General features: G+C 41.0%; 1 long non-coding RNA gene across 3 annotated transcripts in view; it reads right to left on the minus strand.

Annotated features, from left to right (window-relative positions):
* Positions 1-1,999: 1,999 nt before the first annotated feature.
* The window catches only part of LOC143160009 (uncharacterized), a 42,817-nt gene continuing 31,266 nt past the window's right edge, over positions 2,000-13,550 (minus strand). For all 3 annotated transcript variants that reach the window (XR_012995292.1, XR_012995293.1, XR_012995291.1), the window contains 2 exons: positions 4,464-4,563; positions 2,000-2,477 (listed from right to left, as the gene is read on the minus strand). This is a non-coding gene — a long non-coding RNA (uncharacterized LOC143160009). The remainder of the gene's footprint in view (positions 2,478-4,463; positions 4,564-13,550) is intronic.

Genomic DNA, 13,550 nt, shown 5'->3' on the forward strand with positions numbered 1-13,550 from the left:
TTTCATCATATCTGCCATTGCTAAGTTCTCCGAGCCAACAAACTCGGTTTTTTTCCTACTCTTTGTGATACAACATGAACTTTCCTTGTTTGGTTTATGTTCCAAGAGACAAATGATGGGGAAAACATTTCTGAAGCTCTTTCATTTGTCAATGGCAAACGCAGAGATTTATATGAAACACCAGCAAAATGGAAATATTGACTCCGCTCCTTCAGTTCAGATGAAAAGTGCTACCTAGGTGAAAAGTGTCATTATTGTTATGAATCAGCTGCACACACGTCACAGGCATAGCAAAGTAATGTTTATTGCTGGTAACCTTTGTAATAATCATAGTTTCCAATGAGGACTCTTTAGTTAACGATCAAACTCTACGGGTGAGATTTCAAGAGTCTGAGTAAATTTGGTGCCAGCTCAGATGGAAAATTGCTGAGAAATGGGTGCCTAACTCCCACAGGGCCTTTGAAAAAAGGCTCATCTTGCATTAATTGGAAGTGGGGAGGAAACAGAAATTCAATATAGTATCACAACAAGAGCATGAGAAAGAAAATGGCATATTGAGCAACTCTGAAGGAGAAGTTCTGTGTCAGTGAAGGACAAATTATTGCAGAATCTTGTTATTTACTGGCATTGTACTTTACTTCACCGCCAGGAGACAGCAGAAATTAAAAAATATGTCCTACAATGTCTCGGATCCTTCCTTTCAGCTCTCCAGAGCCTTTAGTGGCAAACTCCATTCAACCACAATCCTATCTCCAGCATTATTCAACTTCTGTAGAGAGTAAAGAGGAGGGACAGACAGATACCTCAGGGATGGGACCAGAAGGACAGCAGTACACGTTGCTGCTTGAGTTTCTCTCTGCCTCACATCACAAGAACATTGTCTATATTTTTCAGTATATACCTGGAGGAAAACAGTTAAAACTGTTGACTGTAGAGATCAGGGTGATGCTGATGAGATACATTTCAAGCAAAACAAATACTTTCCACAGCATCACCTAATATTTAGGCATCCACCCTCAGGTTGTTAAGTATCTCTTCAGGCCTTCTGTGCTCCTCATGCTTCTGGAAGTTCATTTAATGACAGCATGATGACCCACTGATTTGCATCTGAAATAAGATTGAATATTGCACGAGGCCAGATACTGACCCACATTTAGTGAGGAAAGATTTTTTACTTCCCTATAATCTTTCCTATCACAGCTCTATCCCTGAAATCTGTTTGCTGGGTTTTTTTTTAAACAGTTGAGACAGCAACAGAAGTCACCACAGGAACCACGTGAGTCTTTCATCCTCTGCACTTGCTCCCTGCTCTGCACTGAACAGACTGAATATTGTCTTGACACTCAAAGTCCTCCCTGGTTTCACTCTAATTAGCAGTTCCTTCCCTCCCCACTAACGGCTGTCCAAGGACATCTACTCTTCTGTGGATGGGGGCTCCCCTTCCTGGGGACGACTGGAAACTCTTCAGGGACTGTGCACAGCTGGGGATTCACCCCAACAAGAACTCAAGCAGCAACGCATCTGCTAAAGCAATCATATTTCCTCGAGTAGATGAAGGGTTGAGTGAGAGTATTACTGCCCTATCTAGTTTTGAATACTTAGCGGGGCAGATACCACAATGAAAGGATGCCCAAATAAGCAGGTACTGGGGCAGAGTCTTTCATGTGACTCACTTAGATTTACTTAATAAATGGGAATAAACAACAGTAGCCATAAGTTCGTGGATAAGAGTCTGCACTTAGAGTGTGCTTACTCTTTAGTCAAAAATTCAGCTATGACAATGAGCTACAGGCTCTTTATTCAACTCGAAAGACCATTTGCATTTCTGAGAAGCCTAAAGGACCTGATATATAGTGAAAATAAGCTCTGTAGTAGCAATTCAGAGACCACTGGAACATTTTAGGCAGTTTGAACTGCTTTCACTAATTTTCACAAAGTCCATAATAAAATGCATTCTGAGTTCTTGTTATGCATCCATATGTTAGAAAAATAAAAAATTATCATTAAAAAAATAATTTTTTAATGATTTAGTTCTCTCATCTTGCTGAGTTGTTTCATGAGTCTCCAAATTAAAATTGTGGTAGAGCAGTGGGCTAGCAAGGATTGTGTCCAGTTTATGTCAAGAAACAGCTGACTGCAAGACAAAATATTTCATGGGAACCTTTGTAACTCTGCAGGTGCCAACCCTCACAATTATTCCTGACCTTTCAACTGCATGCAGCTCCTCAGCACACTCTAGCAAATGCTGCAGCTTTGCACAAGAAGAGCTGAAAAACCTAATGATGACCAACAGGCTTTTCTGAGCGTGTTTTTTTTTAGTACTTCTTTCATTTCATGATCATTTGTTTCCTCCCATTTTAAGTTGTTCTTGTTGAACTTCCAGGTTTCCCCCTTAGTAGGAGCCTGCAATGGAAGTGGTCTGCTGCCAGGGAGTGGAGAGAGATGATGATGTGCGGCACCTCCTTGAGACCAACAGACTGCAATTAAAAGAGAAAACCATTAGTTACTATAGAGACCCAATCCTAGCATTTCAACTAGGGTAGAAAGATTCTTCCATTGCTGAAATTCAAAGAACAGGTAACTATCAATTGTTTTGCAGCAGAGCTCCATTTTGTCTTAAGAAAAAGCACTCAGTTAAGTTGAAGGCAGGTGTTAGTCAAAGAAAATTATCCTCCCTTCCAAGTTCAGTATTAGGTTTTGACGTAGGTTTTGACTTACAGGTTACAAGAAGGTGGCAGAGGTGCAATGTGATGAAAGGGTGGCAGCACTGCAAAAGTGGAGAGCTGGCTTTGCTGTGACAACTACATGATTTCCATTTTTTTATCTCTGCTGCAGTGATGTAACAGCACCAAGGTGGAAAATGCTAAGCTTGACCTTGCTCAGAGCATATGAAATCCCAGTGCTCCTGGGCTGCTGCAGCCTATGAGAAGGAGCAGGTTACAGGCCTAAAAGGAGACTGCAACCATGCTGGAAACCCTAGACGGCCTCATCTAGATAAGGGCAAGCTTTCAGCTGGAAAATAAACCCTGTGAGTATGAACCTGGAGCATTTGTGAATTACCCTACACATAGTGAATCTGGGACCCTAAAGGGACACCCTCCCGCCCCCCACCCCCAATATTTCCAGTATGAAAGAGGTCTCTGGAAAGATCTCTGGTGTAAGAAGACAAAATTGGTCTCTGAGAAAGCAGTGGAAAGCTGACTAAGATTTTTTTCAGTAGGAATATCAGGAGTCTCAAGAAACCTCAAACCACTGTTTGTATTTTATTTTAGCTGCATCTACTGATACGTATTGACTGCAGGGAACAATTTCTAAGCACTTTCCAAAAGTTTAATTGTCTATACATTTATACAGAATATACCAATATTCTGTAGTAAGGAAAGATTGGCAGCTAAGTTTGAAAGACTAGATCAAGGATTTGAGATCCAACATTTGCAACAATCTGACTGGGGCATTTAAAAAAAACCAAACCTGTTTATTTTGCAAATAGTTCTTATTTCTAGAGCCAAAAATTATTGTAAAAGAATTAGATTAGTAACCAGGAGTCTAAACAAGCTTATTCAGCTTATTTTACTGCTTCTGTTGATGACTCTCTCTTTTGTCTTTATCCAGTAGTGGGAAGCGCTTTATCATCTTCTGGTTTGGAAAAAGACCCAAGCCACTAATGTAAAAAAAATATATTCTTCAGTAGCTGCAGCATGATTAATTTTCCACCCCATGAGATCCCTGTGAGTTTGAAAGCACCCTAGAGCTTTATTTGCTACATTATAGTCATCAAGGATTATAAAGCATCTTCTTCCTTCCGCACCGCTAGCACTTCAGAGAGCCAGTATGGTTGAGTGGAATGAGCAAAGGGTTGAAAACCAGGAAATTTTTATTATAAACCTAAAACAGCTTGTGACTTGCCTTTGGCCTTGGTTAAATAATGCTGGACCCAGTTCTCTAAAGCAATACAGTCCTCTACTCCCGCTAAAGAAATTATAGACTCTAGCCCATATGACACCCAGGCATTGATATCTGCATTATAAAATGGGGATAATAATACCAATGTTTTTTCATCAGGCATTTTGGGGTTTATTGGTGAAGAGCAGAAGGTAACAGCAAAAGATTTTAATTAAGGTTTGTAAATCATTTTCAAAAGAGAAATTACTCTTTATAGTTATTCCACATCATTCCCCCCAGATAGATAAGCACATGGAGGAAATCCTGCACATTACATTTCCCTGTTGCTATACAGAAAGTTGGCTTGGGGACTTCTCCCTTTTCCACATTATTAGGACAGTCCAATCCCAGAACTAGTGAATTAAAAAACTGGGGTTTAGGCTGCCCCCCAACTCCCTGCAGCAGTAACCTTCCATACCTTAGAGGCATGGTGGTGCCTTATATGTACCGTGGTACTTAGAGGTACCTAAACCCCCCAGAGCAATAGCAGCCCTGATCACTGTAAAAGTTTATAAGCTTACCCAAAAGGAGTTGAGCTCTTCCATCAATTTGCAATTCTTCGTCTCCTATCGGGTAAAGGCAGCTGGTCAAATGGAAACACACCGTGGGCCAGACTGTCCCCTAGGACAGAGAGGGACAGACTGAGACAGGGTAGGTAGGACCATGCAAATTACCTTTACTACTGCCACCATGGAAATAAGCCAGAGAAAAGAGTATGTGTCCAGATTGCATCACCATGACGGTACTACTCTTGAGTGGCCTCCAAGGATGATCCCTAGAGAAACAGTTCCTACTAGGTAATGTATAGGGGGGGGAACATCAGGGAGAACAATGTACAGGGTCTACACACAGAGCTACTGTTTGGTGGATCCTTGCAACTTTCATATGTATTTAGAGAGCTGCACAGTTTGGAGCAAGACAACAGATTTATTGCCCTCCACCACTGTGGATACAGCCACACAGAAGCCATCAGAACTACTCACAAAAGCAAAAATTAGACAAGACTTTTCAGTATCAACATCCCAGTATTGACCTGGGTCAGGTCTGCCCACAGTTGTGCTAGAAAGAAACAGATATACAAATACATTCAGGACATGACCTTCAGCATTGCTTTTAAGAAAATGTGTTTCTCTTTAGCATCTTCTGGTTCTGCATCCATAAATTAATTATACTTTAGACATTCTGTCAGGTGACACCCAAAAAAAATTGTACAAATACTTATCTTCATGTTCTTCAGGGTGGTTTTGTTTAAATAAGAAAAAAAAAAAAGTATGTCATCTGAAGTTAAGGTTCATCTGCATCTTTTTAAAATGCCATTATACTGAATTTTTCCCCATTTATTTTTACGCACATAATTTTTCCCATCCTATCCTTCCAGCTCCTTGCTTCTCCACACGAATCTTCTAAATGCCAGCAGAGATCTGTTTGGCTGCGTGACTTTCAGTGAAAATGCAAAGTAAAAACCAGCAGTGTATGGAATATAAAACCCAATTTTAGTAGTGAAAATTTCTGAGGTATATTTCTCCCAGTGTACTTTCATATCAAAACTATTTAATTGGGTTAAATGTAGCATTAATCTTCATTTCACATATTGGATGCATCTTGCTGATGGCCTATAGTTGCGTAGCTCCCTGCTATACCAAGTCATCCCTTCAATTTACTTTTGTTCACTTTGTTCAGTGTCTGAGGTGATGAATTTAACACCTGGCGCCATTTTCCTCATGCCTGCTGTTCCCTTAAGGATATCAGTGCAAGCCACAACCCGTGAGTGTTTATGTTCAGCATCACCCTGGCACTGCCAGCTGAAGACATCATCGCACCATTTAAATAGATTAATTGTCTTGAGATGGACCTTGCTACTAGTCTCTTTTCCAGCTGGACAGAATAATCAGGTTGCCTCACCCCAGCCAACAGAGAGTTTAATCCTCAAGCCCTCGATCTTCCATAAATCTGTCTGCAGAGAGCCACTGCTAGAAATTCTTTGTCGTTTATGTCATATCTTGTAAAATCTGTTGAGCCTACTTCGAGCATGTGTCTGTTTTGACTTTTCCTGAAGAACAGTTTCTCTCTGGAGGGAAAGTCCGAAGCGGAGCATTTATCTTTCTGTGCATTCAGATAGGCAGTTGTGAAAGTCTCTTTCTCATGGGGATATTTTCCAATGAGTCAGACTTGCTTTCTCTGGATTGACAAGTTCTGACAGCAAAGTATTAATATTATCTTGCAATATTAGTCAACTGGACTCCAACCGAGAGCTGAATAAAAAGACAGACCTTCATCCTGAAGCTGATTCGCAGGCAAGGCTCCCATTAAAGAAAAACAGGACCTTTTCCTGAGTAATCAAGAGGGACTAAGAAGAGTAGGCAGGATTTCAGATGTCTTTGAGTGTGTAGGAATTGGCAGTTGGGCCCACAAATTTTCTCCATAAAATAACCCTAAAACTTATTTGTGTTCAAAATATATGACAAGAAACAGCACAAATGCACTCTTTTTGATAATCCTGAGCAGTCAAAAATCAGTAATTCATTCCGCTTCATAATCAAAGGCAGTTCACAACAAAAAGAGTTGGCAAAAAAAAAAAACCCGAAACATCCTTTTCCTTATTTTTATCATTGCAGCACAACACAGATAAATGAGACAGCTGAGCTAAAAGCTATAAAAGCAGCATTTCCTTTAGAGTGAAAATTGAAGAGGAAAACACAAGAAATGATCTTAATTGCTAATCCCCATTCATGCTGGATCTTTACCAGGTCCATACTAATGTCTTCCTGTTCTAAATAATTTCTGTCTTTCCTATCAAACTTCTTCCTTTCTGAGAACTTTTAGCAATTAGTTGTCATATGCACTTCTTCATTTCAGATTCAGTTCTGGTGTTTAAATAGGAAAATATAGTGTCAGATTATTCAAAGAAGTAATTCTTAGAATCACAAAATCTCCGTTAAATATTACAGCCCTTGTTTCTCACTAGAAGAACTGGAGCTTCATTAAAGATAATCAACAAACAAATTCTTCAAATCCAAGAGCAAGGTTATTCTTCCCAAAAGAATGAAAGAAAGGGAAAAAAGAGGAAAAAAGAGGACAAAGAGAGAGAGAGAAAATTAGCAAACCTGACTGGAACAATCTGGTCACACCTGAGCTCATTTCATTGAGTCCACCTGAAAAATAGCCACATCAGTAATGCTGTCTTTAGACTTGGCATTGCTACTGTAAGAAAATTATGGTTGCAGGTCCCAAGAGTGAGAACTGGAGTTCAAATACTTGCCAGCCAGCCAAGAAATGTAGACTGCCCCAATGATTAACTGCAAGCAGCATACCGCAGCGGGAGGACATTGGGGAACGCGACGGGGTAAAGGGCCACCCAGGGCCTGCTGCCATCCAGAATTGCCTTTCTGCCAACTTCAGAGGGGCATGGAACAGATCCCAAATCCACGGTGTGGATCAGCAGGCAGTGGTTATATTCTTTCCTTGGGATATTCAGAAAGGAAAAGGATGGTTTAGCAGAGGGTTACAACAGCTCAGAAAAAGCTGTGGATTTCAGAAATTCCCAGCCAGAAATATGATATGGAAGTGGTCCTTCCTTTGCATGGTTACCAACCAACACTCTCATCTATCTTACATATTCATACGGTCCCCTTTCCTCCTGCACATCGACACCTCCCAGTCTTGCAATGTTTAACCTTACAGCATTCTTCTCCATTTCTACATAGATTTTCCTTGGGCAGCTAAGGCAGAGAGGTTAAAGGTTGCAGGGGGGAAGGTGGTGGTGGGGAGGACTGTTCAGTACCAGAGCATTGTTATTGGGTCTTCAGAAGTGCCTAGATACATGAGAAACACAAGCAGCTGGGTGCAGAGGTGCTTTTAAATCCTCCCCACATACCTACTGCATCATGAAGTGCTTAACACCTCTCCAAAACGTGGCTCTGAAATATTTATGTCAGCTTGGTGATGTGGAGGGTGTCAGAGCGAGAAATCCCAGGTCTCATATTGGCACTGATCATTAGTTTCTTTCTTTCTTTCTTTCCTTTTTTCTCTCTCTCATTTTCTCTCTCTCAATGACCTTAAAATAATGTAGAACCAAGTAAAACAGAACCATATCTTTTGCTGGAAGAGGAGCAAAAGAATGGAAATTGACTCAATGTGTTCTGTAACAACTCACAGTTGAGATTCATGGAAGTTGAAATCAGACAAATTCAGACCAAAAATAAAGCTATGCTTTTTTCCCCCCCCTCCCCAACAGGGAAGATGATTAATCACTGGCACAGCTTAAAGCTGTCTGCAAGATTTTCCATCACTAGCAACTTATAAATCAACATTGGATGGCTTTTAAAAAGAAATGCTCAAGTTCAAGTAAAAATTAATTCAGGGAAGACCTATGACCTCTGCTACCTGGGATCAGATGGTCACAGTAGCTTTTTTTAGCTTTACAATCTATTAATTAGATCTTTCTACTCCTTTCTCTGGGATCACCCTTTCAGTTCCACTCCTTCTCAGCATCAGAGGTAATTAATTCTTGAGTTCCTGTAGATTTTTCTTCTCAGGCACCCAGACAGGAGGCAGGTCTATTAAAAATACCATTAACCCCTGCAAAGCTCATTTAGCTGCTGCCATGTCTCAAGTGCAGGACACCTGCTCATCAGATGACAGCACAACATCTAGAGGGAAAGCCCATCTTAGAGCAGCAAGGCAAGTCCTGGAAAATCCTTGTGGGTATCGGGGCATCACTCACATTGTGGAGCACATTTGCAGTGACAATGGCAGCCAAATGTGGCTGTAGCCCATTCTCAATCTTAAATTCATCTTCCATTTATAAATCTGATAACTATGTATGGTTTTAACTTTAAAGTGCTCTTGAAGAAGCCAGCCTGAACATGGATGGTAATTTATTCATAGAGCCTAGACAAATTAGGCACAGGCCAATCTACCAGTAGGTATATGAAATTTGACTCTTTATAAGCACAGTATGATTATTTTCAAGACGTGCTATAAGCAGCCTGACACTAATATGAATAAGAAACACTTCAGCCCAGTATGCTTGAATGTGATCATCTATTCTTCACTTAAAGACAGAACTCTTGCATAATTCTCACTGGCTATCCCCAGTAATCAAAAATCTATTCACTCTGGAGTTTTGCAAGAGACTAGCTAAGACCTGATTCTCCTTAGCAAAAAGGTTTTTCTTCCAGTCAAGTTTTAAATGGCCCGAGAATATTTACCTTGTGCTTTTTTCTCAAGATGCAATATTTTAGTTTGCAAATACCATCACTCAACATTCCTTGCCACTCCACGAAATGTATAAATTTGAGACACCTTTTCCATTTAGCTACACCCAGGTACCCCATTCTCCCTAGAGTGCTTCTACATTTCATTGCAGAATTAGCTAAAGACTAGTACAGAAACACCCAAGCCAGTTCTAAACTAACTTCTTCAGACTCTGTTAGTACCCTAGGGCAGCAGCATGGACTTAGGCGCACACAAATTTTTTTCTGTACCATGACTATAGAGTAAGAACATATAAGTCACCATTCAGCACATGTCAAGACTAAACTGATAATTCTACATGCATTACTCAGTCCCTGGGGCAGGCAAATGGTTTAAATTATTTGGGGTTTTGGTAAATAAGTCATTTAAAGAGACAGCAGCAATTGCTAGTGTTATCCTTTTTTACGGGGATATTCTTTACAAATGATGAATTAATAATACACTTTTTCTTATGACCTCAAAAATGCACCTTTTCACAGTAAGGGAGATTTTATTGGTGACTCAAACCTACAGCAGGTCATGAGGCCAGAAAGTAAATTAAAAGCTTCTCCCTGTATGAAAAATATTAGACACAATATTTTATGTAATATTATTGCACTACTGTTGGTTGCTTGGCATCAGAGGGACATGCTAAGTGCTGCCAGGTCAAAATCCCTCCAGCAGGGCAAGATTCATCTCACTTAACTCTGTATATCTACAGTGTGAACACCCATTTCAAAGCCAGTCACCTTCAGTTTCTTTTATGTCACTACACAATTTTAAGACTGAGTTCATCTGCCTTATTTTAGATGTCTACTGTAGTGTGAGATGAATCACAACCTAAAAGTGTCCATTTCTCCCCCCGGCTATAAAAAAGCCATTACAACTGGCTCAGCTGTAGACATCTGCACTGCAAACCTTTCCTGTTGATCAGCCTGTGTGGTTGCTGTCTCCAGCAATTGCCATTTTAATAGGTTGAGAGGACATGTGCCAAAATATCATTATTGAATAGCATTAATAAAATTATGTAGGCAGCTAGTGTCAGTCACAGAGCAGATGTTTAAGTGTTGCGAAAATGCCTTGACTTTCTGAAGGATGTAGTTGTAGGTGGCCTAGAAAAAAATTAAGCCATTTTTTATGCAGATACCTATTTCCATGCATCAAAGTATGACAAGCACTAGCTTAAATACTGAACTTGAAAGAATGGCCAATCCTACAGAAGAACTGCCAAGAATTCCCAAATAAAATTGTTATATTCACAGGGATGTGGATTGCACACTGGGTACATCTATTAGAAAATAAGTCATTTTATAAACTTGGATGAAATTAAGATCATAAAAGAGATCTCTCCCTTCCCACTGATTCAAATAATTGATTTATCTATTGATTACTAAACTATTGACTACTGTGAGAATAAGGAATATAAAAAAAACTTCAAAGCCTTTGAATTTTTATGCCATATGAGTAGCTTTGAATAGTTTCCTCAGAGTATCTATTTAGGCATTGAACCTGCTGGTTTTTTGCACAGGTAGGAAATCAAAGAATTTCAGTGCTTTTTTTACTGAGTTATTATCTTTTTGCCATGTTTTCTGAACTTGTATGTACTTCAATATAACAATCTACCATGACAAACTGTTTTCCCAGCTTATAAAACTACCATTCTTCGAAGCTGATAACAGCTGTTTTGTAGCTGTCATACCATATAATATGGGTAAGGTCACTCCCTGTAGCAAACTTGTAAGCTAAATTACAGAATTTGACCTGGTGCCAAATTCTAAAAGCAGACATACCACATTATTGTGAACTGTGGTGTCCAGAGTTTAATGTATTTCTTATTAAAATCAATGGAAAGTTTATTTCAATGAGGGTTGGATCGAGTCCTAATTACATGTCGACAAATGCTTCCCGTATGCCAATTCCAGTGTTAGAACTGCTGTTGATTAGATGTCCTTATAATGTACTCTTCAGTCCTGTGGCCAGTGAAACAATTAATTTCTATTGTCAAAATTAAATTTAATTAAAACTAATTTTACTATTGAACATCAGATAATTCACCCCGATATTTAATTAGATAGCAGTCTCACTTCATTTATCAGCAGTCCTGGCTAACCGGGGAGGTCCCAGTCGACGGGAAGTTAGCAAATGTGACGTCCATCTACAAGAAGGGCCAGAAGGAGTATCTAGGGAACTACAGGCCTGTGTCTGACCTCGGTGCCGGGGAAGGTTATGCAGCAGATCATCTTGAGTGCCATCACGCAGCACGTACAGAACAACCAGGTGATCAGGCCCAGTCCGCATGGGTTTATGAAAGACAGGTCCTGCTTGACTAACCTGATCTCCTTCTATGACAAGGTGACCCGCTTAGTGGATGAGGGACAGGCTGTGGATGTTGTCTACCTAGACTTTAGTAAAGCCTTTGACATCATTTCCCACAGCATTCTCCTGGAGAAACTGGCTGCTCATGGCTTGGACAGGTGCACTCTTTGCTGGGTAAAAAACTGGCTGGATGGCTGGGCCCAAAGAGTTGTGGTGAATGGAGTTACATCCAGTTGGCGGCTGGCCCCAGGGCTCAGTGTTGGGGCCAGTTCTGTTTATTCTCTTTATCAATGATCTGGATGAGGGGATCGAGTGCACCCTCAGTGAGTTTGCAGAAGACACCAAGTTGGGTGGGAGTGTTGATCTGCTTGAGGGTAGGAAGGCTCTGCAGAGGGACCTGGACAGGCTGGATCGATGGGCCGAGGCCAATTGCATGAGATTCAACAAGGCCAAGTGCCAGGTCCTGCACTTCGGCCACAACAACCCCATGCAACGCTACAGGCTTGGGGAAGAGTGGCTGGAAAGCTGCCTGTTGGAAAAGGACCTGAGGGTGTTTGGCATTACCCTCTTTTTTTCTTATTGCCTAGATTCCTCAGCAAATAAACACATGATCAAATTAAACCTAGCATTCAGGGGTTCATATTAGGGATGGAATTGGCTCATTAAATTTAATTTGCCCAGCAGAAAAGGACCTGGGGGTGTCAGTTGACAGCCGGCTGAACATGAGCCGGCAGTGTGCCCAGGCGGCCAAGAAGGCCAAGGGCATCCTGGCCTGTATCAGAAAGAGTGTGGCCAGCAGGACCACGGAAGTGATCGTGCCCCTGTACTCGGCACTGGTGAGGCCGCACCTCGAATACTGTGTTCAGTTTTGGGCCCCTCACTGCAAGAAGGACATTGAGGTGCTGGAGCGTGTCCAGAGAAGGGCAACGAGGCTGGTGAGGGGTCTGGAGAACAAGTCTGATGAGGAGCGGCTGAGGGAACTGGGGTTGTTTAGCCTGGAGAAAAGGAGACTGAGGGGAGACCTCATCGCTCTCTACAACTCCCTGAGAGGAGGTTGCAGCAAGGTGGGTGTCGGTCTCTTCTCCCAAATAACAAGCGATAGGACGAGGGGAAATGGCCTCAGGTTGCACCAGGGGAGGTTTAGATTGGACATGAGGAAAAATTTCTTCACTGAAAGGGTTGTCAAGCATTGGAAGAGGCTGCCCAGGGAAGTGGTTGAGTCCCCATCCCTGGAGGTATTTAAAAGACGTGTAGATGTGGTGCTTGGGGACATGGTTTAGTGGTGGAGTTGGCAGTGCTAGGTTAACGGTTGGACTCGATGATCTTAAAGGTCTTTTCCAAACTAAACAACTCTAAGATTCTATGATTCCAGTTCTACCAGCACAATTTTCCACATGTTGTAAGAGTGTAAATTTACTGGTACAATTTTTACACTAACTACACAACGACCAGTGTCTATCAAATTGCTTTGCAGATACAGCAAGACTATAGCAATCCTGATTACAGTTCTCTTGATTCAAGAGTGAGATACAGCGACCTTTTCTATATCATATTTCTTCCCTTGTCAATAATAGTAAAGGTTCTTAAAAATCTTGGACTGGACTACAGATACATGGTTGTGTTTCATGACCACTTGAAAACATGAGTCTGGATTCACCTCTTACCAAAAGAAGCATAAGTCTTCCTGCTGGTTTTAATGTAAGGTAGGTGAAGACATCGAGGAGGTAAACACAAGAAATAATCAAGGATTTTAGATCATAATGAATCTCTGTTTGATGTTACTGTAGAAAATGGCCACCTGATAACTGGACCTTATATTGGGCTGAAACTTTCTAAGAAATTATTTTTATATATATATTTCACGTTCTACTATGAGACTTGTCCCGTGTATCAATGTGTGTGTGCATGCGTGTGTGTGTGTGTATGTTTCCCAGTCATTTTTCTTAGAGCTGTTTTTTGATGGACGATCTTCCCCCCCCCCCCCCCCCCAATGAAACATTGTTCTCTCTTTTTCATTTTTGTCTCTCTGCATTTAATTTGTCTTCTGGGTTGGGGGC

Source organism: Aptenodytes patagonicus, chromosome 4 (genome assembly GCF_965638725.1).
Source record: "Aptenodytes patagonicus chromosome 4, bAptPat1.pri.cur, whole genome shotgun sequence".
In the NCBI taxonomy this organism is placed as follows: domain Eukaryota; kingdom Metazoa; phylum Chordata; class Aves; order Sphenisciformes; family Spheniscidae; genus Aptenodytes; species Aptenodytes patagonicus.